Genomic DNA, 26,975 nt, shown 5'->3' with positions numbered 1-26,975 from the left:
CAATACGAAATGGAAATATAAAAATTGGAAATTTATCCTTTGAAGAGGTGGAAAAATTCAAATAGCCTATATCCGAGCAAGAGTAACAAATATAAATGACACTTGGGAGGAAATTAAATGCAGAATAAATATGGGAAATGTCTGTTATTATTCGGTTGAGAAGATTATGTCATCTAGTCTGCTGTCAAAAAAACTGAAAGTTAGAATTTATAAAACAGTTATAAGGTGTTCAGGAACATATTTGGGGCTAAGAGATATGAAGTTTTAGGAGAATGGAGAAATTTACATAAAGCAGAACTGTAAACTGTACCCTGTTGTATTCTTCACCTGACATAATTAGAAACGCTAAATCCAGACATTTGAGATGGGCAGGGCATGTAGCACGTATGGGCGAATCCAGAAATTCATTTAGAGTGTTAGTTGAGAGGCCGGAGGATAAAAGACCTTTGGGAAGGCCGAGATGTAGATGGGAGGTTAATATAAAAATGGATTTGAGGGAGGTGGCATATGATGATAGAGATTGGATTAATCTAGCACATGCTAGGGACCGATGGCGGGCTTATGTGAGGGCGGCAATTAACCTGCGGATTCCTTAAAAGCCATTTGTAAGTAAGTATTATTATTGTTATTATTATTATTATTATTATTATTATTATTATTATTATCATTATTAAAATATGAACTGTTAAATCCAGAAAACATTAAACGAACGTTTCACGATAAAGTCAGAACTCAAACTAACGAACAGGTAAATACCGCTCTAAAAATGAATTTAAAATTGACAGTGTACACTGCAGAACTGTTAAAACAACCTTGTCAATATGTTTCATAACAAGTTAAATTTAATATTGTGTCGGCTTAATTTTATTAAGAGGTCGGTAGTAGGCAGTAGGTTTCTAGGTAATAAATATAGCATTGTTATAATTCGAACCTGCCGCAATACCAAGCACAGGAGTTATATTGAAGTAGGGGTAGGAGGACTATGCCTTATGTCGATGTAGACTTTGTTACCCTGACAGTGAGAAATAAGAGAAGGGAAAACGATTATGGATAACAAAATGTTCAAAACTAAATACGTAATTTTTTCAAAAAGTTCAAGGGGAGGTTCAAATTCGGTAACCCCCCCTTTGCGTACGCCCATAGTTAGACTTCACTAAATCTAGGAAATTGGTCTCAACATCCATCCATCAGTCAGATTGATTATGCAATTCCTGCAGTACTATCACTTGGGAATATTGATGCCTCTTTAAAAGCCATTCCCTGAACGAATTAAACTGGTGAGAAGGCTTTATAATTTTACTTCGCCTTTTTACAGCGAGACAAGTCGTGAAAACACAAATAGGCACAGCTTCCTCTAGAGTGGATTCGTCAAAACTGAGGAGGATTACTGAGCTGTGTGGACTCAAATGGCTTACGTGATGACTTGCATGCGCAGTTTCATTCGACGATTTACGTCTGGACAGGAATTTAGTGCAGTGCTATAACCACTGGACCACTGGGTGGCTTCTTCTTCTTCTTCTTCTTCTTCTTCTTCTAATTATTATTATTATTATTATTATTATTATTATTATTATTATTATTATTATTATTACTAGCCGTACCTGTGCGCTCCGCTGCACCTGTTAGAAATAAATATAAAGTAATTACATTTATTAAAATAGGACGTTTGATCCAGGGAACATTCGTGTTTGATAGAAGGATAAATCGTTTAATATGTTACCGGTACTTAATTTAAATTGTATTTAAATAATTGAAATGAGGTCATTTTGGTCCAGAGAGCAATCATTTGGTGGAATGACAATTCCTTTAACATGTTTCTTAATTGTTATTACATGCAACCATAGTTTAATGAAGATTGACACATCATTTAGTTTTAATGTGTATACTTTATATTACTTGCTATATGTTTCAGAAGTTACTGTAATAACATTGCAGAATTATGTCCATCTAGAGAAACTACACTTTTCAATGGTGAAATAATAATTAAAAAATTAATTAGCTTCCGATATTACTTCATACAAACACAGAAACATTCTCTTAGGCTATGTTTAATAGCTTTCGATTATTGTTGTCCAAGGCCCCTTATAGACGAAGTCATTTGTTTTTATTTCAGTACAGCGCCTTAGATGGCGTTGTTATTGTAATTTTGAAACTCATTTATTTCATTAAATATCACTCCTATCAAAATTTTGTATAGAATAAAACTTATCGGAAATTAGTTTTAAAGAAACTTTTGTTATGTAATATTTTTCATGAAAATCAATAATAAGTGAGATATTTCGATTTATTTAATGCAGGCCCCCTTATAACCCCCCTTTTAAATAAAGTATTTTGAATGCCATATAGCCTAAAATCTAAGTTACAACGAACTTAATTTATATTCTAATTTTCATATAAATCGGTTCAGCCATTATCGCGTGAAAAGGTAACAAACATCCAGACAGACAGACATACTGTACAAACAAAAATTTCAAAAAAGCGATTTTCGGTTTCAGGATGGTTAATTATACATGTTAACACCAATTATTTTTGTAAAATCGAAAATTACCAGAAAAATTTTGTCTACAGATTTATTATTAGTATAGATTATTATTATTTCCAGTTTTGATTGGAGTGGAACGGATCTTATGGCCCATACCGTGATGCAGATGATGATGATGATGAATAGTGTGAGTTTATTGTCCCAGTTCACGAATAAGTCATACATGCTTTGCGCAACAAAGAGTACAGTAACTACAGTCTGTCATTCCCTAATAATCCTTAACAAATCATACGTGCTCAAGCACTCACTAAACCCGATGATCACAGAGGTCGAGGCGACGCAGTCAATGGAACATGATACCAAACCGCAAGACTTAATAACGGTGATGACGTCACGCTCTAATGAGCGAGTATGGTCACCCCTGAATTGGAAGTGCTTGAGGCGTATCATTTCCGTTATGTGAAGAAGACACTACCTGTCACACGGCACAGCATTAGAATCGACCATCTGGCACGTTAACAAGGTCAGGATATCAACAGTTCACGAGACGTCTGCGCGCGCAGCGACAAAAAAGGATTTGTCTGATTTCCACGGATCATCCTATTTAATTGCTATGAGCGCACTCACGTGTGTTAAAGTCATATACAGCACATTCAAACAATCAATCACATCTGATGAAGGAATATTGCATGTTATGCAACATGTTTTTTGACTACTAGCGTAAATGATTTTATCCACAAAAGCTTAATAATGCCTACTCATCCGCAGTTACTTCACCATGGTAGTGTGTTGATTATCCCCCCCCCCCAGTGCAACAATCAACTTTAAAAAATGTTAAATCTTTCTCTGAAATGAGTTATTTTGAAAAAAAAAAACTTTCCTTCAGATATTGAAGAAGCAGCTTTAACTGTTATTTCATCCCTTTTATCAGACAAATCGAGAGTGAAATATGAATTGGCATATGACAGCTTCCCGAAATGGTGCGAAAATAAGAAAGTAGGTAATATTACAAAGAGAAGGTTTTGGCTATCTTAAGGCTGGTTCACAATAAACCGGGAATGAAAACGACAACGAGAACAAGAACGGAAACAATCTATACTAATAATAAATCTGTAGCCGAAATTTTTCTGGTAATTTTCGATTTTACAAAAATAATTGGTCCTAACATATATAATTAATCGCCCTGAAACCGAAAATCGCTTTTTTGAAAATTTTGTTTGTATGTCTGTCTGTCTGTCTGGATGTTTGTTACCTTTTCACGCGATATGGCTGAACCGATTTATATGAAAATTGGAATATAAATTAAGTTCGTTGTAACTTAGAATTTAGGCTATATGACATTCAAAATATTTTATTTAAAAGGGGGGTTATAAGGGGGCTTGAATTAAATAAATCGAAATATCTCCCTTATTATTAATTTTCGTGAAAAATATTACATAACAAAAGTTTCTTTAAAAATAATTTCCGATAAGTTTTATTCTATGCAACATTTTGATAGGACTGATATTTAATGAGATAAATGAGTTTCAAAATTACAATAACAACGCCATCTAAGGCGGTGTAATGAAATAAAAAACAAATGACTTCGTCTATAAGGGACCTTGGACAACAACAATCGAAAGCTATGAAACATAGCATACAGAGAATGTTTCTGTGTTTGTGTGAAGTAACATCGGAAGCTAAATTAACCGATTTGTATTATTAATTATTAATTCAACATTGGAAAGTGTAGTTTCTCTAGATGGACATAATGCTATAATGTTATTACAGTAACTTCTGAGTGAATCGAGGGCAGGTAAGATTAAAATAGCTTCTCATGCACAGAAAACTTGATAGGCTATTCTGTACATTCGTTTCCTGTATTTCCTAAAATAATTTTTATGACCAAATGAATGGTCTCTGGATCAAAATGATCGCATTTTAATTTTTTAATACAATTTAAATTAAGTAACATAATAAACGATTTATCCTTCTATCAAACACGAATGTTCCCTGGATCAAACGTGCTATTTTAATTATGTAATTACTTTATATTTATTTCTAACAAGTGCAGCGGAGCGCACGGGTACGGCTAGTGTTAAAATAAATGTATATAATGTGAGCATTTATTTTAACATTATTTCCGTTCTCGTTCTCGTTTTCGTTCCCGGTTTATTGTGAACCAGGCTTTACTCTGAATACGGAGTATCCCAAATTGATGTATACACTCTATGAAAAGAAATGAGATAGAAATACGATTTTTGCGGTTTATGATTCAGAAGGCAGTGGAAAGCATGGAAACATGTTCATCTGTTTATAAACAAACATGGCCGTGCAATTATCGTTCGATGAACGTAAGTGGATACTGAAATGTAATTAGAAAGTGGAGAATGTTGTTGAGGTTCAACGACGTTGGAGAGTTGAATTTAAAAATGTTGGAAACCACGATTCCACGTCTTAATGAACTCTTTGAGAATAAAAATAGGTTTTACTTTCAACAAGACGGGGCTCCAGCTCATTTTTATGTCAATATGAGGAATTATCTCGATCGTACACTCAATCGGAGATGGATAGGACGAAGAGGAAGTGCTGCGGAGTTCCCGCCTCGATCTCCGGATTTAACCCCTCCAGACTTCTACCTCTGGGGAGCTCTAAAGGACACAGTGTACGCCACAAAACCACAAACACTGGAGGAACTGAGAGTTCAGATTGAACATGTCTCTAATGATATTCCATTAGCAACAATCCAGTTGGTATGTCGTTCTGTTGTACGCAGTTGTTGGGAGTGTACTATGGCAGAATATGGCCATTTTGAGTATGTATGGGCTTAAGGAATACAAAACCACAAAAATCGTATTTTTGTCTCATCTCATTGGTGAGAAACAGTATTTAAAAATGTATATACATCAATTTGGGACACTCTGTATATAGCTTATGCACAATATAATATCATATATAGGGAAACAACTCAAAATTTCACCGGCATGATCACCTTCATCTCATTCAGACGCTAAATAACGTAAGATGTTGATACAGCGTCGTAAAATAACCTACTGAAAGAAAAGAAAAGTATGAAGGAAAAAGTTTGCAAGGAACTAAGGATTTGCAACCAATACTATTCTTCATCATACAACTAGGTTATTTTACGACGCTTTATCAACAGCTTAGGTTATTTAGCGTCTGAATGAGATGAAGGTGATAATGCCGGTGAAATGAGTCCGGGGTTTAGTACCGAAAGTTATCCAGCATTTGCTCATATTGAGCTGAGGGAAAACCCCGGAAAAAACCTCAACCAGGTAACTTGGCCCGACCGGGAATCGAACCCGGGCCACCTGGTTTCGCGGCCAGACGTGCTAGCCATTACTCCACAGGTGTGGACTTCATCATACAAATCCATGTGATGTATCTGGCTCTGGAGCATAGAAGTGCTATGCAGTTGTAGAATCATATGAAGATATGAAATAATAACATTAACTCGTTTTCGAAAAAAAAAGTGATGTATCTGATTTTGCAACTCACATGTGAATTCGTGTACGTTCATACTGATGGTCAGTTTTCAGCCAACCGGCATCTGAATTTCGGATCAACCATGTCTGCGGGGGAAAGTAGCACGCCCGAGTGTTGCCAGCCTGTCTCATCATTGTCGACTTGGCTACTGATGTTCCGCCATTTTACCTCGGACTATCCGGTTCTTTTTTGTAGAATCAAGAAAAGCTGCTCTATTCATGCACTTCTGCGGAGAAAAAATAGGACGCGTTCTCCATGGATAACTGCACCACGTGCATTGTGAGCTTACGTCATAATACAGGGCTTGTAAGAGAACTATATTTTACTACTTTAAATTACTTTGCTGTGGTTTAAGTGGTAGCGTGTACAGCTACAACTCCAGCGTAACTGAGTTCGATTCCTGGCGTTCTCCATGGATAACTGCACCACGTGCATTGTGAGCTTACGTCATAATACAGGGCTTGTACGAGAACTATATTTTACTACTTTAAATTACCTTGCTGTGGTTTAAGTGGTAGCGTGTACAGTTACAACTCCAGCGTAACTGAGTTCGATTCCTGGCGTTCTCCATGGATAACTGCACCACGTGCATTGTGAGCTTACGTCATAATACAGGGCTTGTACGAGAACTATATTTTACTACTTTAAATTACCTTGCTGTGGTTTAAGTGGTAGCGTGTTCAGTTACAACTCCAGCGTAACTGAGTTCGATTCCTGGCGTTCTCCATGGATAACTGCACCACGTGCATTGTGAGCTTACGTCATAATACAGGGCTTGTACGAGAACTATATTTTACTACTTTAAATTACCTTGCTGTGGTTTAAGTGGTAGCGTGTTCAGTTACAACTCCAGCGTAACTGAGTTCGATTCCTGGCGTTCTCCATGGATAACTGCACCACGTGCATTGTGAGCTTACGTCATAATACAGGGCTTGTACGAGAACTATATTTTACTACTTTAAATTACCTTGCTGTGGTTTAAGTGGTAGCGTGTTCAGTTACAACTCCAGCGTAACTGAGTTCGATTCCTGGCGTTCTCCATGGATAACTGCACCACGTGCATTGTGAGCTTACGTCATAATACAGGGCTTGTACGAGAACTATATTTTACTACTTTAAATTACCTTGCTGTGGTTTAAGTGGTAGCGTGTTCAGTTACAACTCCAGCGTAACTGAGTTCGATTCCTGGCGTTCTCCATGGATAACTGCACCACGTGCATTGTGAGCTTACGTCATAATACAGGGCTTGTAAGAGAACTATATTTTACTACTTAAAATTACCTTGCTGTGGTTTAAGTGGTAGCATGTACAGTTACAACTCCAGCGTAACTGAGTTCGATTCCTGACAGGAAAATAGAGATTTATGTGCCCATAAAAGGACTGAAAATGTATCAACTATAACCTTGTGCCATGTTGAACGCTTGATCAGAAATGTATTTATATTATGAAATGCTTAATGTTATAGTCGCTGTTATTCCCGACGTGACTCCTCCTCTTTGCTTACGTCTTAGGAAGAGAAGGCTCTATAAAGTCTAGGGTCCACATCTGTGGAGTAACGGTCAGCGCGTCTGGCTGCGAAATCAGGTGGCCCGGGTTCGATTCCCGGTCGGGGCAAGTTACCTGGTTGAGGTTTTTCCCGGAGTTTTCCCTCAACCCAATACGAGCAAATGCTGGGTAACTTTCGGTGCTGGACCCGGACTCACTTCACCGGCATTATCACTTTCATCTCATTCAGAAGCTAAATAACTTAAGCTGTTGATAAAGCGTCGTAAAATAACCTACTAAAGTCTAGGTAGGTAGTATCGTTCGCCATTTTTGTTCTTTCGTTGCCGAGCTACCATACGAGGAATCTATTTGCCACACCGTTAAACATTATCATGTGGTAGCTCCTGTGATAATAAATCAAACGCATTGTAATTCAGCAAATAATTGAGGGTGTGCTTTCTGCGAACGCCAACGAAAGAGCCAAAATGGCGGGAAATTATATTAAGTATCTATCGAGCCTTAAGAAATGAATATCGTCTTCATCAGCGAATCACAAGACGCACACGTTTAAATATAGCCGATCTGGAAGATCTGGAAGTGGACGTATACTTCAAATGACAATCTACTATGAACTAAGCAAATGTAGTTCCATCGGTGAAGACGAACTTCAAATGGCAGTCGACGAAATACATAAATTAAATCCTAGCAGTGAAGAAAAGCGTCAAAATGGCAATCTGTGAATTACACAAGTGAAGTTCCAACAGTGAAAATGAACTTCAAATTGCAGTCGGTAAAATATACACATGAAATGCTAGCAGTGAAGACAAACGTTAAATAACAATATATAAACTACACAAATGGAAGTTATAGAAATAAAGACAAACTTAAAATTACAGTCTGTGTACTACAAAAATCAAGTTCAAAAGTCGAGATGAGCTTCACTGCATAAATGGCAGTCGATGAATTACACAAATGAAGTTTCAACAGTGAAAACAAACGTTAAATTACAATCTATAAACTCTACAAACGAAAATTATAGAGATGAAGGCAAATTGAAAATGATAATTTGTGAACTACATAAATAAAGCTTAAAGAGTCAAGATGAATGTCAAATAATAACCGATGTTATACACAACACTAACGTTTCAACAGGGAATAATAACGTCAAAAGAGAAGATAAACTTCTAAGGAACTCTATTAACTATATACGAAGATTAATTCCAAATGACAGTCATTGAAACACACAAATGAAATTACAGCAGTGAAGACAAACGTCAAATGACAGTCTATAAACTACACAATTAAAAGATCTGAAAGTAAATACAAACTTCAGATAGTAATCTATGAACTACGCTAATTAAGTTAAAAAAGTAAAGATAAACTTCAGATAGCACTAGCTATCTGATATGCGAATGTATGCTAAATTTCTCATCGAGAGTTCATAGTCTAAACCTCAATCAAAGTATTTTCTTACAAAATAATGGAAAAGGCTAAATAGATCTATGGTAACAGCGATACGAAAAAGACACCTCCAATTTTGGTAAGAAATACGCATTGGCTATAACGAGTACTCGATAGTGTGTCATCGGTAGGGACTGATGTTGATGAAAAGTCTTCTTATTTTTCACATTAGGACGATGCCTATTAATATATAAATTCTTTCTATGTTAATATCAACTTAAAAAAATAATTTCTTATATTGCATTTTTTGACGTTTTTGAACTAATAGGTCATTTTTATATTTTTTTCGGCATTTTTTGGTAATTTTTAATACTTTGAAAAACTTTTAGATCATTTGTAATGTATTTTACTTTCTTCTTTACCGATAGGTCTGTTAAATCATTTTCTAAGGAAATAAGTCAGTAGTAATTAGCTACTGAATGAGTGAATAACAGTGAAGTTTGAGTTTTGTAGTTTGGAACTAACTCTAAAGTGCATCCCTCATTCCACTGAAGGCTTCACTTCACACAACGGAAGTAATATAAAATGCTTGACAATAGCTTAGTTTCAGTGAGGGCTTTGACCGCTACTGTTCTTATGTCGGTATGAGGGTGTCTTTAGAATTTATGTTTGGAAGGGGGGAAACTTTCACCATGTCCTGGACAGGACGTTGTGTTCTCAGCATGGTTCGGAAGGGATGTCTACTGTAGTAGACAGTATTTTAAACACAAAGATTGCAAGAATACACGCTGCGCCCACAATTTGTTTCGTCATTCACACTCCCTCATCTGGAAGATCTGGTAACAAAAGTGAAGCGCGGGAGGAGGAAGAAACGGAGAACGAAGGCACTGACATGGACCACCCCTGATTGAAACACATTGTAAACCCTCATTAAAATTTATAGTTTTTCCTTAAAACCTTCATTTTGTTGCATGTTCTTTTCCTTTATCTTAGCTAAATTCCAGGAAGTTGCCTCCTCTCTCCGAGATTTGCAGGGCAATCATTGAAACAAGGTGACTAATTTTTAAGAAGTTGTGGTGCGAATACTGTGAATAATATTTAAATATCATTTTCTTTTAATTATATGTCATTTTTTCATTAGTTTAAGGGCATTTTAATGATCATTTTAAGTAGATTTTTAGGTCATCAACATCCGCACCCTAATCATCAGAGTTGTAAAATCTATAATCTAAGCGAAAGATAAATCAACGATGGGTTTTTCCTGATGTCGGAACAGGAAATTATTATGTATATATTCTAGCGATGATCACAACCATGATGTAATTTTAAGAGGTTTTCTGACATAATTTAAATTAAAAAAATTCGATTGTTATTGAAATAATTTTCTACTGTTAGAAACGTACGTTTAAAAAACAGAATATTTAAAATCTAAGTAACGATGTGTACTTCCGTATGTCTTGCACCTCACACTGACTACCACAGTTTCATGCAGTAAAGTAGGTACTGATTGTACTGTTCCTTCCCGTTCTACGACTCAATTAATTTATAGGCAACATCCTTCGCGTAGTGGACCATTTCGCTCTTCAGCACACTTAAATGTAATTATGGTCAGCTGACTACAACGAGCCTCTTAATAGTTTCAACTACTACAACTTCAATGTAGTCAATGATTTTATTAGTAGGAAGGCGTATTGTTCTATATTTCAATGATTTTTCGGGGGTAAATCTTAAAGAGTTCAAATAGGAATAAAATGACTATAACAGATGGGAAAACGAAATGCGATAAGACTGGTGAAAAGCTCGCGAGTTTAAATTTAGCTACTATTATGGTGATCTCAGTCCGTTAGTTGTGAAGAATTTACGAACACCTTACTGTTCACATCAGCGACACACTTCCGTGTTCATTGACAAGGCTTCTTTTGTTTTACTGGATAAGTGAATAAATGTTAAAAGAAACACGCCGCAAAGAAGGTCACAACTCATTTCAGGATACAGAGCTACCAGTATTCACCACATAGAGACAAAACCAAACATGTAGCCCAGGCCTGGACACAATTTTTTTTATTTTATTGGGTTATTTTACGATGCTGTATCAACATCTAGGTTATTTAGCGTCTGAATGATATGAAGGTGAAATGAGTCCGGGGTCCAGCACCGAAAGTCTGGACATTATTAACTCAATTGAGGCACTGCAGATTTCTCTTTAACTCCCCACTCCTCCTTCCCCGGGTGAGACGAGTACATAGGATGTATTGCTCAGTGACGGATTGTATAAGATTTTTACGAACTTTCGGCTCTCGCTGGTCGCCTGAAATCCAACACTGACGCACAATGGCTACTGTGTGTTTGTTTATAAGAGAGTGTAAACGAAAAGGACATGGACGGGGGTATCTGAGTTACATTTCACTTATCCGTTGTACCCAGGGCTGATGTAGGCTGTAGATAAATACAGTAGATTGACAGATGAATGGACGGATGCATCGATGCATTGATTGATTGATATGTGGGTATGAAGCCAAGTAGGTAATTAGGTAAGTAAAGCCTGGACTGGCGTTACGGAATGCGCGCTGGTTCGAGTCCTCATAGGGAAGGAATTTTCTTAAGAAATGTCGGCCTGTTTATGGGATCAGTGCCCACCCAGCATCATGATGAATTTGGGGAGCTACGGTAGATAGCGACGGTTTCGTAAACCAGCTATAAAGGCTAAGGGGATGATCATTCTGACCACACGTTACCTCTGTACTGATTGGATGATCGTTAACCTATGCTGAACTTTGTGGATGTGAGGCCAACAGCCGGCTGATGTCTTGACCGTTCATGGGCTGTTGCATCATGCATTTAATTTAATTTTTAAACAGAAGAACTGACCCACCCACAGATTAGATAGGTGGATGTATGGATGAATCGATGGATGGACAGGTAAGTAGGAGGGAGGTGACATGAGTAGACAGACAGACAGACACACCGAGGCAGGCAGAGATCGGTGGATGACCAGACAGAGAAGACGACTTGATTAGATTACATTACGCCTACATCAGATTAGATTACATTTAGATCAGATCAGATTTAGAGAGATGAACGGAGAGACGTATCGACGAACAGACAGACATACAGACGGACTGACAAATGAGTTCTCAGAGGTCGATTTCATGGCAAGAAGTGTTTGTTCCATTCTCATAAAATGGAATAACTACCGGTACTATTCAGAATTCTGAGAAATGATTTGTCTTGCAACGTTAACTTTTATGCGTGCCGTGCAAGATGGAAGATACTGCACGTTCTGTGCCTACATTGCTGTGCCTGTTGGCATTGACTCTATTATTTGTGAGTTTGTGACCTCAACCTGAATAAACTGCCAAGTAGGTACTCGTCCCTTTGTAACTAGGCTTATTACTTCAATGGTAAGGAGTTCTTATGAAGTAGTTTCTTTATTTGGAAAGCAATATATTCGACGTTGAAATAGACACAAAATACATCCTTCCTATATTCACATATTCCACAAGATCCTAATAAAGCAGGGAAGTAAATTATGTGCTTCCATAACATTAGATGTAGGAGTAAGAAAGGGATCAGCTTCAACACTGTTGCTACTTAATTCCAGGAAAAAATTCTTCACACTCTTTTAGCTGGGTTCTAATTTTATTCTAGAGCTGCTTCTGGAATTTATAAAGTAAAGACATTCACTGTCTTCGTCTGGGTTCGAACCAGCTACATTTCAGTCCGTAGATACTCCATCTATCGATTTATGAAATCACTTCCTTAAAAGAACAGTGAACAGCGTATGGCTCAAAAACAAAGAAGCTGAAAGCCTCAAGGGTAGTAATCGATGAAGACGACGTACGAATCCACCACTATACAGGACCAAAAGGACGTTATACAAATGTAACACAAGTTTACTGCTGATCAGTGATAAATAGAACCCTTTATGCCTGTTTTATTCCTTTGTACGTAAGAGGGAACTTCATCCAAGATCAATGTTTGGTTTCTCCAACTTTTATAGTGTCTATATAAATGCAAACGCCTATTTAAGATATAATAGCATATTTCAGGAGTAGCAGCCTATTATTACTTACTTTTGAACAATTATGTGTGTTACATGTCCCGCCCTGTAGATTTTTCCCTTCATTATGACGTTCAAAGTTAAAATAGTGTTATTACCAACTATTGTTTTGTTACCGTATCTCTACCATTCCCAGGATGCGAATTAACGGGGAGAAATCCCCCCTGTTGGAAAGTTATCCCCCTCTCATAAATTCATGTTAACATCCCTGCCAGGGATAACTTTATCCCCCACATAAAATATAATTATTGTTTCAATTCGAGTATACTTTATAAAGTACAGTATAAAGTAAGTAAAGAAAATAATATTGACGTATTATCATTACCGGCAAGCTGACAACAGTCAATAATTTAGGAATTACACATCTTATCTTAAGCCTGTTCATGGATATAATTATTATTATGGTCAAGATGCAAGACAAGCAACTCAATGCGACCAAGCGTTGAGCCGTATCGAATGAAGATAATGATTTTATGTATGGTATTCTCTATCTAGGATTCTACCCCCCGCTCATCAGAAATCTTAATTCGCACTCTTACCATTCCATTATTGAGGTAGCATTCTTTCAGACGTGCGCGCTCGTAACGAGATTTTCCAATAAATATCGAGATAAACATGACGTTAGGCGGCATTCTTCTCAATTGTCCTATACTATTTAATTACTCGAAACATATTGCCACTTTGAATCTGCTTAGTGGTTCGGTATATAGTACTAACAACTTCTGTAACGCCAAAAGAAAAGAGTTCAAGAAGTAGCCCAGGTCAATGAAGAAATGGATTGGTGAAGACGAAGGTTTCATGGCAGACGAAAGGATAATTTTCTTTTAATACTACGAGAAATTGTACCGTATGTTTCTGTTTATATAATTCTGACATATTTTGAAGTTCGAAATAGCGAAACCACAGGCTCAAATATGAGTAATCTGCAGACAGTGGATTTCATTAATGCAGTTTTTTCCTCTACATTTAAACGGATTTAAAATGGATTTGAGAGAGGCAGGATGTGACGGTAGAGACTGGATTAATCTTACTCAGAATAGGGTCCGATGGCGAGTTATGTGAGGGCGGCAATGAACCTCCGGGTTTTCTAAAAGCCATTAGTGAGTAAGTACATTTTTAATTAAAATGCAGTTTGAAGGCTTATCGTTCTTCGCATAATATTAAGCTAGAAAAGTCAGCTGTAAATTCTATTTCGGATATAGGAGTTTCATATTTTTTATTGCTTAAATGTAACAAGGGAATTTAATCTTTTTATTAGTTACTTTTTTTTTTTTTAGAAAATCGGTTTAATAATTCATTTTCCTTTTATTAAGATTTAGATTAGACCTTGGACCGATATATTGGTCTTATTTATTAACACACAAAATGTGGGAACAAGTGGCATTTAAAGCACTATAAAACCCAACTGCTCATAGTTATATACAATAAAAGTGATTTAATACAGTTATATGAACACTTTTAATGATTGAATAAAATTAATAAAATCGGTTAAAAACCATACATGTTTCGGAGGAATGCTCCTCCATCTTCAGTGGTAGTACCACGACGCTGGTATGTATGTTCGACCGCGTAACGTAGCTTAACGTAGTCTTCCTTAAGCTACGTTACGCGGTCGAACATCCATACCAGCGTCGTGGTACTACCACTGAAGATGGAGGAGCATTCCTCCGAAACATGTATGGTTTTTAACCGATTTTATTAATTTTATTCAATCATTAAAAGTGTTCATATAACTGTATTAAATCACTTTTATTGTATATAACTATCCTACTCATGAACACTGTTGTATCTGACCTAACTTATGTAATTTAACCAACTGCTCATTTTAAAAATGCAGCACAGCAAAATAAGTGAAAATATTAATAATTTTTATGCCCATTATATACATGTTTAATTTAGTTCGTACTTTAATGCCTATTTTAAGTGCCTATTTCGAATGTTTTAATACCTTTTTGCCTGCGTTTTAAGTGCCTGGTGATAAGAGGTAGGTCTACAGCTGAGATAAAATAAATAAGGAAAGCAGAAACATTATATTTGTAAGGTACTGGTATGTATAATGTTTTATATTTTCTTTATTGTACGAACGATGTGATTGATTTTACCTACCTTATAGTATATATTAGTAGTGGTAGTGGTAGTGGTAGTGGTCGTGGTAATGGTAGTAGTAGTAGTAGTAGTAGTAGTAGTAGTAGTAGTAGTAGTAGTAGTAGTAGTAGTGGTAGCAGTATAGTAGTAGTAATAATAATAATAATAATAATAATAATAATAATAATAATAATAATAGTAATAATAATACGTACTTACAAATGGCTTTTAAGGAACACGCAGGTTCATTTCCGCCCTTACATAAGTCTGCCATCGGTTCCTATCCTGAGCAAGACTAATCCACTCTCTATCATCATATCCCACTCTCTCAAATCCATTTTAATATTATCCTCCCATCTACATCTCGGCCTCCCCAAAGGTCTTTTTCCCTCCGGTCTCCCAACTAACAATTAATAATAATAATAATAATAATAATAATAATAATAATAATACAGTAGTAGTACTAGTTGTAGTTGAAGATAGGCCTACACTACCAGTCAAAAGTTTTCACTCAGCTATGAAAACAACTATATACTTTATTTCAATGTACAAACACATCGGAAAGACTAAATAGACCAACAAAATAAATATTTTCTCTCCCTAGCATTATGATATGATAGAATATGCAGAACGAAATCCCTGTTTTAACCACAAATCTATAGTTATGATAGGTGATCGAAAACTTTTGACCGATAGTGTATATCCTAAACAAGAACTAATAGAACTAATTAAATTTTATATTGTGATATTTTAATTTAGCCTATCCTGATGAGTAAGATTTTTTTATTTAATTTCCGATAGCCTATATACAATTCATTATACTTTCTTGTTCACTGTAATCAAGCGTTTGTTAAAAATCATAGCATTTTTAAGCGATCAATAGTAATAATAATAATAATAATAATAATAATAATAATAATAATAATAATAATATTGTTTCCACACAACCTTTCCGGAAAGGAACTTTAATTGAGTAACTTATTAACATTATGGAAGCAGGATCCGTATGAAATGCCAGCATTTGGCACATTGTCAGCAAAGAAGCAAAGTACTTGAAGAAATCTCCATATTTTGTTGGTAGCACTGACAGGAAGATGGTACGATTACGCGACGACACGCATGTCGTAATTGAGATGTTTCTCTTTTGTCTCAGATATTGCCTTGATTTCGCTCGAGTTATCGCACGGTACAGTTTCACAATATGCTTTGTTGCTCTAGTGACATCAGCGAGTTGCAAGTCTCGGACAATTACAAACAAGGAAGGTTAAGTTTATTTAACTGAATTATTATGACACTGCAGATATTATCTGTTTTAAAATAATGACACGAGTTGGCACGTTCTTGCGACCTTAACTTACTGACTTACATTAAAACAATGTGCCAAAAAATTCTCATTGCAACGAGATTTCTTTCCGTTGCTTTCAATTTAGTACTTATCTCGAATCGCATGAGAATCTTCCACACCATCAGGTAGGTTATTCAGTTTCACCTTGGAAGTTTGTTTTGTATAGAGGAAAATGCTGCGAATGTGAGTGTCACAATATGACACATATTTTGTTCATCGTTTTAGTAACAATTCAATTCCTTCATCATGTTGCAAATTATATTACAGCTTACAGTTTATTTCCTTCAATTCGAAAGATACTGTTTCGTGAGATGAGACTGAGAAATCACCATAGGATTACCTAACATCCACTTTATATTCAGGGAAAACTTCGAAAAACTCAACCAGGAAGTCAGCTATCAGAATCGACCCCGAGCCCGATTGTAGTCTCAGATCTCTAGAAGGGATGCTATTGTAACTGAAGAAAATAAGGTTGGGTGTCCCAAGAGTTTTGAGATAAAGGTCGACGACATGAAAACACAAATTCTGGTAAAAATCTCTTAAATAGTTTACTTTTAGAAATGTGCTATACGTGCCATTATCAAAGATAAAATTCGTTCAAGTTATATCTCTCTTGTTTTCGTGGATTATATTCGTATTATTTCACTTACAATATTTTACAATTTTACAATACTCAGGTTTGCAGGGATAATTGTTTTTAATAGATTTCTGTATAGGGAGGACCTACATTATCAGTGTATGTATGAGGTAGCATACATGTTCGTAAAGTTCCTTGCACAACACCTGTAAGTAGTGGAAACCTGCCTATAACTGATATATATTAAGACATTGTTAAATTGTGTACAATTTCCTATTGTAATAATAATAATAATAATAATAATAATAATAATAATAATAATAATAATAATAAACAGTTATATTACCGGTTGTTCTTTATGGTTGTGAAATTTGGAATCTCACTTTGAGAGAGGAATATAGGTTAAGGATGTTTTACAATAAGGTGTTTAGGAAAATATTTGGGGCTAAGCAGGATGAAGTTACAGGAGAATGGAGAAAGTTTCACAAAACAGAACTGCACGCATTGTATTCTTCACCTGACATAATTAGGAACATTAAATCCAGACGTTTGAGATGGACAGGGCATGTAGCACGTATGGGGGAATCCAGAAATGCATATGGAGTGTTAGTTGGGAGGCCGAACGGAAAAATACCTTTGGGGAGGTCGAGTCGTAGATGGGAAGTTAATATTAAAATGGATTTGATGGAGGTGGGATGTGATGATAGAGACTGGATTAATCTTGCTCAGTATAGGGACCAATGGCGGGCGTATTTGAGGGTGGCAATGAACCTCCGTGTTCCTTAAAAGCAAGCAAGTAAGTAAGTAAGTAAGTAAGTAAGTAATAATAATAATAATAATAATAATAATAATAATAATAATAATAATAATAATAATAATATGCTATCCTTTTAGAGGAATGAGGGCGATCTTTCCAACTTAGAAAATCATTACTCTCCGCCCATAAAAGTCTTGTTTCAGCCAGGATTTTATTCTCTTTGAGCTGAGAGTATTTTCTTATAAACAAAAATAGTGAAAATGTATTTTTAAGTAAGATGTAATTGTTACTTACTTACAAGTGGCTTTTATAGAACCGGAGGTTCATTGCTGCCCTCACATAAGCCCGCCATCAGTCCCTATCCTGAGCAAGATTAATCCAGTCTCTAGCATCATATCCCGCCTCCATCAAATCCATTTTAATATTATCCTCCTATCCACGTCTCAGCCTCCCCAAAGGTCTTTTTTTCTCCGGCCTCCCAACTAAAACTATATGCATTTCTCGATTCGCCCATACGTGCTACATGTCCTGACCACCTCAAACGTCTGGATTTAATGTTCCTAATTATGTCAGGTGAAGAATACAATGCGTGCAGTTCCGTGTTGTGTAGCTTTCTCCATTCTCCTGTAACTTCATCCCTCTTAGCCCCAAATATTTTCCTAAGTACATTATTCTCAGACACCCTTAACCTATATTCCTCTCTCAAAGTGAGAGTCCAAGTTTCACGACCATACAGAACAACCGGTAATATAACTGTTTTATAAATTCTAACTTTCAGATTTTTTCACAGCAGACTGGACGATAAAAGCTTCTCAACCGAATAATGACATATTTATTCTGTGTTTAATTTCCTCCTGAGTATCATTTATATTTGTTACTGTTGCTCCTAGATATTTGAATTTTTCCACCTATTCAAAGGATAAATTTTCATTTGTTATATTTCCATTTCGTACAATATTCTCGTCAAGAGACATGATCATATACTTTGTCTTTTCGGGATTTACTTCCAACCGATAGCTAAGTAGGCTGTTTGTAGATGAACACGTAAGTTGGTAATAAATGTACGTAGTTGGTGGGCCTAAGTAGATACAGTAAGTATATTGGTACTTAGGTGGAAAGGTCGATACATAGATGGACAGACAGACAGACAGATAGACAGGTAGGTAGGTAGGTAGATAGGGAGTTAGACAAGCAGACAGATATATACATAGAGAGCTAGATATGAATTGATGTATAGGAGTTAAGGAGTTGATGGATGGACAGATAATGTCTCCGCCTCTGGGAAAATAAACAGTTACTTACTTACTTACTTACTTACAAATGGCTTTTAAGGAACCCGAAGGTTCATTGCCGCCCTCACATAAGCCCGCCAGCGGTCCCTATCCTGTGCAATATTAATCCAGTCTCTATCATCCTATCCCACCTCCCTCAAATCCATTTTAATATTATCCTCCCATCTACGTCTTGGTCTTCCCAAAGGTATTTTTCCCTCTGGTCTCCCAACTAACACTCTATATGCATTTCTGGATTCGCCCATACGTGCTACATGCCCTGCCCATCTCAAACGTCTGGATTTAATGTTCCTAATTATGTCAGGTGAAGAATACAATGCGTGCAATTCTGCGTTGTGTAACTTTCTCCATTCTCCTGTGACTTCATCCCGCTTAGCCCCAAATATTTTCCTAAGCACAGTTACAGTATTAATAATAATAATAATAATAATAATAATAATAATAATAATAATAATAATAATAATAATAAATCTACCTGTTCAAGAGTGCTCTACACACGTTTACAGATCACTGTTGTCTACACTGTTGTCAGATCACTTTATCACCTGTCTTCCCGTCCACTCCGCTTGATCAATGCACGAAGACTGGCTAGTAGCACTACCCGCACGCGCTCAAATGACATTAGCCAAGGAATATTGCTTCTTGTTCCGAGGAAACCGCGCGTCTAGTCGTTGGACGGACTCCAGTGTCTATACCCCCACTTCGGTGATATATTATTACATCGGTGATTGTCTAGTATGAAATGAGCGGTTCGTCCCATGTTCGAAGGTGGCCGGTTACCTAACTGTATACTTTACCAATTAGCCGTTAAGAAGAAGAGTATTTCATATCTTAGATGTACTTCCTCTGTGTTGCCGTCCAACCGTGTCGATTCCAGTAGGTTATGAGTGTCTTTCAAGAAGTAATGAATTAGTGTCAGGAACAACGGGGGAGGTCGAGCGTATGTGGTTATTTACAGACATCGGTTGTCCAACATGAAACTTCATGTGAATAAACTCTGCAATATCAGGTCAAGGCTAGAATTTATTAGAATTATATAATTTAATCGTCCTATGATATAAAGTTTACTAGCAACAACGTTATGCAACCGTTTCTACTTATTCAAAGAGTTGAGATATGTTTCTTCATTTCAAAATATATAATATTTAGTGATTATTTTACTAGAAGAAAATTTACCTTCTCTTTTACAAAATGTGTGGATAACATTAAAACTTTCTGAACTTGAAAAATGTGGAAACTTACGACAGAGTATTCAGACAAAAATTTTGAGATAAATAAAGTGAATACAACGTTACAATAAATTTGATAATTTGCGGGTTTACAGGAAAAAGTTGGTCTCAATACTTTCCTATGTAGTTACCAATTATTTTTTTTTCCCCACGAAATACAATTAAGTACATGTATGTTAATATCCCTAAAGAAATCAAGAAAATTCCTTGGCTACAGAATGGCACTTAATTTTTCAACATTCTATATGCAAGGAATCTCATATAAATATGATCAACTTGATATTCTCGTCATAAGAAACATACAATTTGCAGAAATTACTGAAACCAAAAGGAAAGTAAAAGATAGAAAAGAAACAAATACAGTGGAAGCTCTTAAGCTCGACAGAAATCAAGTTCAACATCCTATAGTTTGACTGCTTAAGTAGGATAATTAGACACGCCCTATACGGGCACAAAGAAATGGGTTTGCCATTTGAATGGGAATTGGTTCTGTGTCTTGTAGTGATACTTTTGTTAAAGGAAAACAGAATATTTCATTGATTAGGACATCCATATTTAATCACTGATTTTAAATTAATGAACTCCTCTTTTTCTATTTGAAAATTGTGCCGTTTGTGAGATGGAACTGTCGAAACCCACTGTGGTACTGGAAACGCATAGGCTACACAAGTCTCGGGGCGGGCAGGAAATGCAAGTAAAGTACTGTATTCGTTGATGGATAACCAATAAGAATTCGTATTATTTCATCCGCCACACCCACTACCCTTTTTGGACTGAACTTTCAATTCTGTTCAGTCGAACTTAGGAGAGTCCACTGTAATTACATACAGTCAACAGAGAAGAGAGGTCGAAAGCTGGTGTTGTGGAGATGTTGTTTGCTGTTTAGTCAACTGTCCGAAGACAGATTTGAACTTCATAAGTGACACCAATAAGGCATCCCTCATGAAACAACTAAGCTAGGAGATAATGGGGTTGGGTGGTCAATTCATTTCTCCCTTTGTGGCAATGGTACACAAATAAATGAACTCTGCAATATAAGACCGAAGCTAGAATTTTATATCATATTTTAAATTATGTAATTATAATAACGTTTACTACCGGAGATAATTGTTTACCTGCCATCCAAATTCTTAAAAAAATTTAGATATGTTACTTAATCTTAAAATACACTCGTATGTAAAAGTAATATAATATTTTTACTGGGACATTTTTAATTTAGTGTTGTAACCTGTATGGGTATATTAAAGTATTCTCAACTTTAAGAACATGTAAAAGTATAATATGATACTATAGTGTGCTGAGAAGATTGTGGGACATACTAAGTAACATATTCATTAAATAGGCCTACAATTAAAACGCTGTAGGTTACTGCCTCTTTAGAAATAAATAAAATGTTTTAGAGAAAGAAAAGAATTTTTAACTTTTTCAATATAGAATGTGTAAATAATTTTATATAGGCCTAAAGACGCTCAACTTAATATTTCTATCAAAATTAACATAGGCCTAGACATTGAAATGAATTGAAAGTTGCAAAAAATATTAACATTTTAATTTAAAAAATCGAATTTAAAAGTTACACGAACATTAAAATATGTTAAGACATTCTTCGCTCACATGTAATAGCTGAATTTATAAAAATCGGTCCTAATGCTATAACAAAAAGTTACTTTTAATTAAAGTCAGCAACTACATCGGTCGATCTGGAGTTCTACTGGACTCTGACAAAATTCGCAACGAAAAGTGGAAATAATTCTTCACATAGACTAGAAATTAATTTCTTCTAATTTCGTCTAATTCTGAAGACATATTGGGTTGCTTATTTAATTTATGTCTCCATCTTATACAGGAAACTAAATTAGAAAATCGCTTGGCTAGATTTAGAATTCATGGTCATTCGACTTCAAATAAAAATTTATTAATTATATGATCAATAATGCAATATTTCATATGCGCCATTCTAGGATAAACTGACTCGTGGATACTGAATATAAACAAAATCCGTCTGATATTTCAGGAGAAACCGCTGCATTCTGACAGATAACATACCAGAAACCACTTTTTAGTGTCATTGATACTAAAAACGTTTGATTTCCCGAAAAGTTGGGGACAAATGCTTTGCATAATCACAATGATTTATTTATTGAGAACATAAAGGGGAATTACATATTCTTCCTAATATTGTGTAAAATCTTTTTTAGCATTCCTCTCCAAAATATTAAGCTTATTAATTATGTACATATCTTTTGGATCGCGCTGAGGTCACTAACGATAGGAGAAGTGAGTAGTAAACTCGTTCTCTAATGACTTTATAGGCACACTGACAAAAAAAAGGGTAATTTTTGCAAATCGAAGGAAGGTAACATTATAGCTGTGCATGTCTTACGTCACAATATAAATATAATTTAAGACAACATAAACTGAAATGCCTGTGTTACTTACGTGAGTTACACCAATATTATTGCTGCCACGAGACGAATTCCTGGAAAATAATAAAATCTACAATTAGTTGTAAAACTTAGGAACCTTATTTAATAGCCTATACAAAGTCACATTATATGATGCCTCTAGGAATAAAAAAACGGTTGAAATCAGAAAGACATTAAAAACTGCTTTGTTACATACATTTACTCCGATAAAATTCATAAATCTAGTAGAATAAATACTGGTTTCATTTACAATGTATGCCACAAAAACAACTATAAATTATAAATCAATTGGATGTAGATTTTGAGGCCCTTCCATTTCAAGATGGATGGATAAGATGAAAACCTTCTGATGATCTAAATCACGATAAAGAGAAGAAAAACTACTTTTGCACTAACCGAAGATATCTTAAGAAATTATAGTATTGATGAAATAAACCTAAAGTATTCTTTGGGGGATTTCAATGAAATTTTACACATAGGCCTACTCATTGACAATACTTCGCCATGGGCGTGGATATTTGCCAATTTTCAATTCAATGCCCTGTGTTGTAGTAGTAATACTGGTTTAGCAAATTATTTTCTGACCGAAAAGCGGCGATTTTGGCTATCAGTGGAAGGGCTCCCAAACGCTGATCAGGGAGATAGCGTAGTAGGGCGATTCGACAAACCACAATCTAAGCAGTTACAACGTCATTTAGTCCATCGTTGTGGAATAACAGTTAGCATGCCTGACCTTGTAACGAGCGGGCCCGGATTCTAATCCTGGTTGTGAAAAGTTACCTGGTTGAGTTTTTTTTTCGGGAGTTTCCCTCAACCCATTAAGAGCAAATACTGGATAACTTTCGGCGCTGGACCCTGGACTCATTTTTCCCGCATTATCACCTTTATCTCACTCAGACGCCAGATAACCATAGCAGTTGATACAGCGTCGTAAAATAACCAATTCAAAATAAAACAATGCCATTTCTTCACCCGAAAGTCGTTGTTAGCAGAAGAGGAGACGATATTAAGATATATGCTACACGAGCTAATTGACAACTGTGAACAGTATAGGATGAAGATAAATGCAAAGAAGACGAAGACCACGGTTATCGGAAGAAAAATAAAGAAGGTAAACATACGAATTCTAAATGAGGACGAAGAGCAAGTGGACAGCTTCAAATACCTGGGATGTACTATAAGCAGTAACATGAGCTGCTGCCAGGAAGTTAAAAGAAGGATATCAATGACAAAGGAAGTTTTTTATAGAAAAAGGAGCAAGAAAGACTGGGCAGAAAACTGTGAATGAACTGGATTAATTAACTAAGGAAGGAAATTCTGAAACTGTCTGCTTCTCGTCCCAAACGTTTTTGGTACCTATATAAGATATAAGATATAAATATCAGTCGGAATGTTTGCCTCCCCTCTCAAGTCCCAGACGTAACACCCTGTGAATTTTATGTACACAAAACTTTGAAAAAGAAAATGTTTACTGTAATAGTATATTACGATACAAGCTTGGGAATTTCTTTTTTCAAAATCGAGGAAAAGTCTGAAAAACGAGCAGAGCATTGAAAATTTAGAGCAATATTATTCCAAAGCCTTCGCAAAAGTATACTGTAATGGTAACTAAGTAACAATAAATGTTCTTTATTTGTTTTAGTTGTCCGATTTAAAGATCAATTTTCGCATCTGTATGTAATAAAGAGTTCTGTGAATTTTAATTTCATTGATCGTAAAGTTTTGTTTTTTTACAGTCGTTCGAAGCGATCCACACATTTATTGAAATACACTTATTTTAAAATCGATATAGGCTAATTTTCTTTTAAATAGGAGATATCGAACCCTAAATAGTTGAAGGAAGATATTCGTACTAAAATTATGTCATTAATAATTTAGGCTGTAACTTATTTAATAATATTTCACATTAATAATTCGCGCTATCTCCGCAATCAGAGTGTGGGAACGGACCCGTCGATAGCCAAAGTTTCCCCTTTTTGTCCAGGGACTAATTTGTTAATATAGTAGCAGCAGAAGTAGTAGTAGTAGTAGTAGTAGTAGTAGTAGTAGTAGTAGTAGTAGTAGTAGTAGTAGTGGTAGTAGTAGTAGTAGTAGTAGTAGTAGTAGTAGTAGTAGTAGTAGTAGTAGTAGCAGCAGCAGCATTTTTAACATCGCTTCCAACTGCAGCTTTTCTAGCACAATTTTAAACGGCAAGGGCAAATAATGTGAAGTAAATTATTTATAATTAATACCAAGAGAAGCGTGTGCTTTTTCTAGTGTCGTACCTCCAGCACTGGTGCTAACTTTTCAGCTTTCTCTCCAATTTAAAACAATTAATTGCATGCAAAATGAGGATGAGAAATCCCTTACGGGACCTCCTGGGCCTATTCCCCAGTTACATGTTATTTCTCTCATTGTCGCAGATTTTCCCTGCGGTCTTTGTTTACACCAACACGAACATATAGTTACTATCTCAAACGCGAAACTTCCCTGATATCTAATTAAATTTCTCTCTTAATCTCTATTCTAATCAAGCAGCTGAAAAATACGAGACTCCTATTATACGCCACATCATTTTTCTCTGTGGTACAGGTATCAGCGTATCCGACTACAGTTTCAGCTGACTCGAGTTCGGATTCTTACATACCATTGATGAATTGGTGCATGAGCGAAATAGTTGTCGATATTTTATAGGCGAGAACATTACTGCATATCAACCTACACCAGCGATTTCGTGACGATGTAGAACATCTTGGCAGATGGAAAACTGCATTGTTCCAGTTTAGACGCTTTGTCATTGGATTTAATTTCAGTGCGTGGTGAGTGAAGAGAATTTGTTTCCAGGAAGACTAGAAGATTTTGTAACCACAGCAACTTAAATTATATAAGTATTAGGACACTTTTCTGAAACCAATTTTTAAAAGCGTGTAGTGATTATGTCGGTAAATATTCCATAACCTAGCACAGCACGAGTCTAATTGCGAAAGCCACAGCTCCCCAATTCACCCAAGATATTTGTTCAGTGACTTTGAATGATGTGGCAGAATTGCTAAAGAGAAGCAGTCCTCGACTTAAGTTCTGTAGACCAAATGTTAGTCTTCTGAATAACAGCGTTACATAGGGAATGTGATGCGTAATGGAAACCATTCACTTGAAATACTGTATTTACATAGGAGATTTTCTTACGACGAATGTTTTGCAGTGTGTTACATATTATGTAGGCAATAGGAAGTATTTAATGCAAATATCATGTTTATTGACATAGAGAGAATTGGGAACGTGCAATGCATACTTTATTTTTAAAATGTATTTTACATGTAATGAATACTGTATGTGGACATGAAGAAGGAGCGTGTGAAATGGCCAGATAGAATAAAAAATTAAGCTGTGCTAGAAAGAGTGGGTAGAGAAAGAATAATGCTGAAATTTACCAGGAGAAGAAAATTAAATGGCCGAGTCATCACTGGCTAAGAAGAAACTGCCTACTGAAGGATGAGCTGGAAGGAATGATGAATGGGAGAAGAATGTATCAAATGATAGACTACATTAATATTTGAAGAGTCCACTGCAAGAATGATGGATGTCACTTTCTTGTTGAAAATGAACCAAGACTGCCAATGCATAGCTTAAGACATATAGAATGTACATAGGGAGTTATATGGCATTAACACTGATAGTCATTGTCCAGTAATGATCGGAAAATCACAGTTAAGCTTTGAGCGCTAAGCATTTCAAACTTTCAATTGCTTCTCCTGCAAAATGTATTCCAAATGACATCCATCATTATTGCAGTGGACTCTTCATTTGTGGATCGTATGCGGAGATTAAGAGGAAGGCGGGTAATAATAAAGACTAGAGAATGCTGGATTTGCAGTGAAAGGCCGACCCTTTGGCAGAAAACTGAATGAATGTAATGAATTCTCTTTTCCGTCGAAAATGGGTTCTTTTATTCAGAAATATGTTACAACATATAATAGGTATTAAAAAACTTAAATCTTACATCTTGGTCCGCAAAATTAAATTGAAATACAATAAAAAAATAAAAATCGATAAACAATTTGAGGCCATGTATTGTGGGTCCCTATCACCACGGCATGGAGCGTCCTCAGGTTGCGGATAGAGGAGACGGCTCCCAGATATGGAGGGTAGCAGCAAATTTATTGAATAAGCAGTCATGGACAGCCGATAAAGGGGTAGTCCTCCAGTTTGGGGGTTGGGCGAATCCAGAAGTGCTTATAGAGTGTTAAAGGGAAAAAGACCTTTGGGGAGGCCGAGATGTAGATGAGAGGATAATATTAAAATGGATTTGAGGGAGGTGGGATATGATGATAGAGAGTGGATTAATTTTGCACAGGATAGGGACCAAATTTG

The 26,975-nt window shown here is 35.9% G+C and overlaps 1 protein-coding gene across 4 annotated transcripts in view; it reads right to left on the bottom strand.

Annotated features, from left to right (window-relative positions):
• LOC138694815 (uncharacterized) overlaps positions 1–26,975 on the bottom strand; it is a 274,848-nt gene that overhangs the window by 146,051 nt on the left and 101,822 nt on the right. For 3 of the 4 annotated variants that reach the window (XM_069818908.1, XM_069818907.1, XM_069818909.1), the window contains one exon: positions 22,639–22,678. The gene's annotated coding sequence lies outside the window, so the exon portion shown is untranslated. Of the gene's footprint in view, positions 1–19,445; positions 19,607–22,638; positions 22,679–26,975 lie in introns of those variants that run through there. The other variant, XM_069818910.1, reaches the window with a different exon arrangement.

The sequence above is a fragment of the Periplaneta americana genome, chromosome 2, assembly GCF_040183065.1.
Source record: "Periplaneta americana isolate PAMFEO1 chromosome 2, P.americana_PAMFEO1_priV1, whole genome shotgun sequence".
Classification (NCBI taxonomy): Eukaryota; Metazoa; Arthropoda; class Insecta; order Blattodea; family Blattidae; genus Periplaneta; species Periplaneta americana.
Note: the sequence above shows the minus strand (reverse complement) of the source record. Positions and strands in the feature narration are given on the sequence as shown.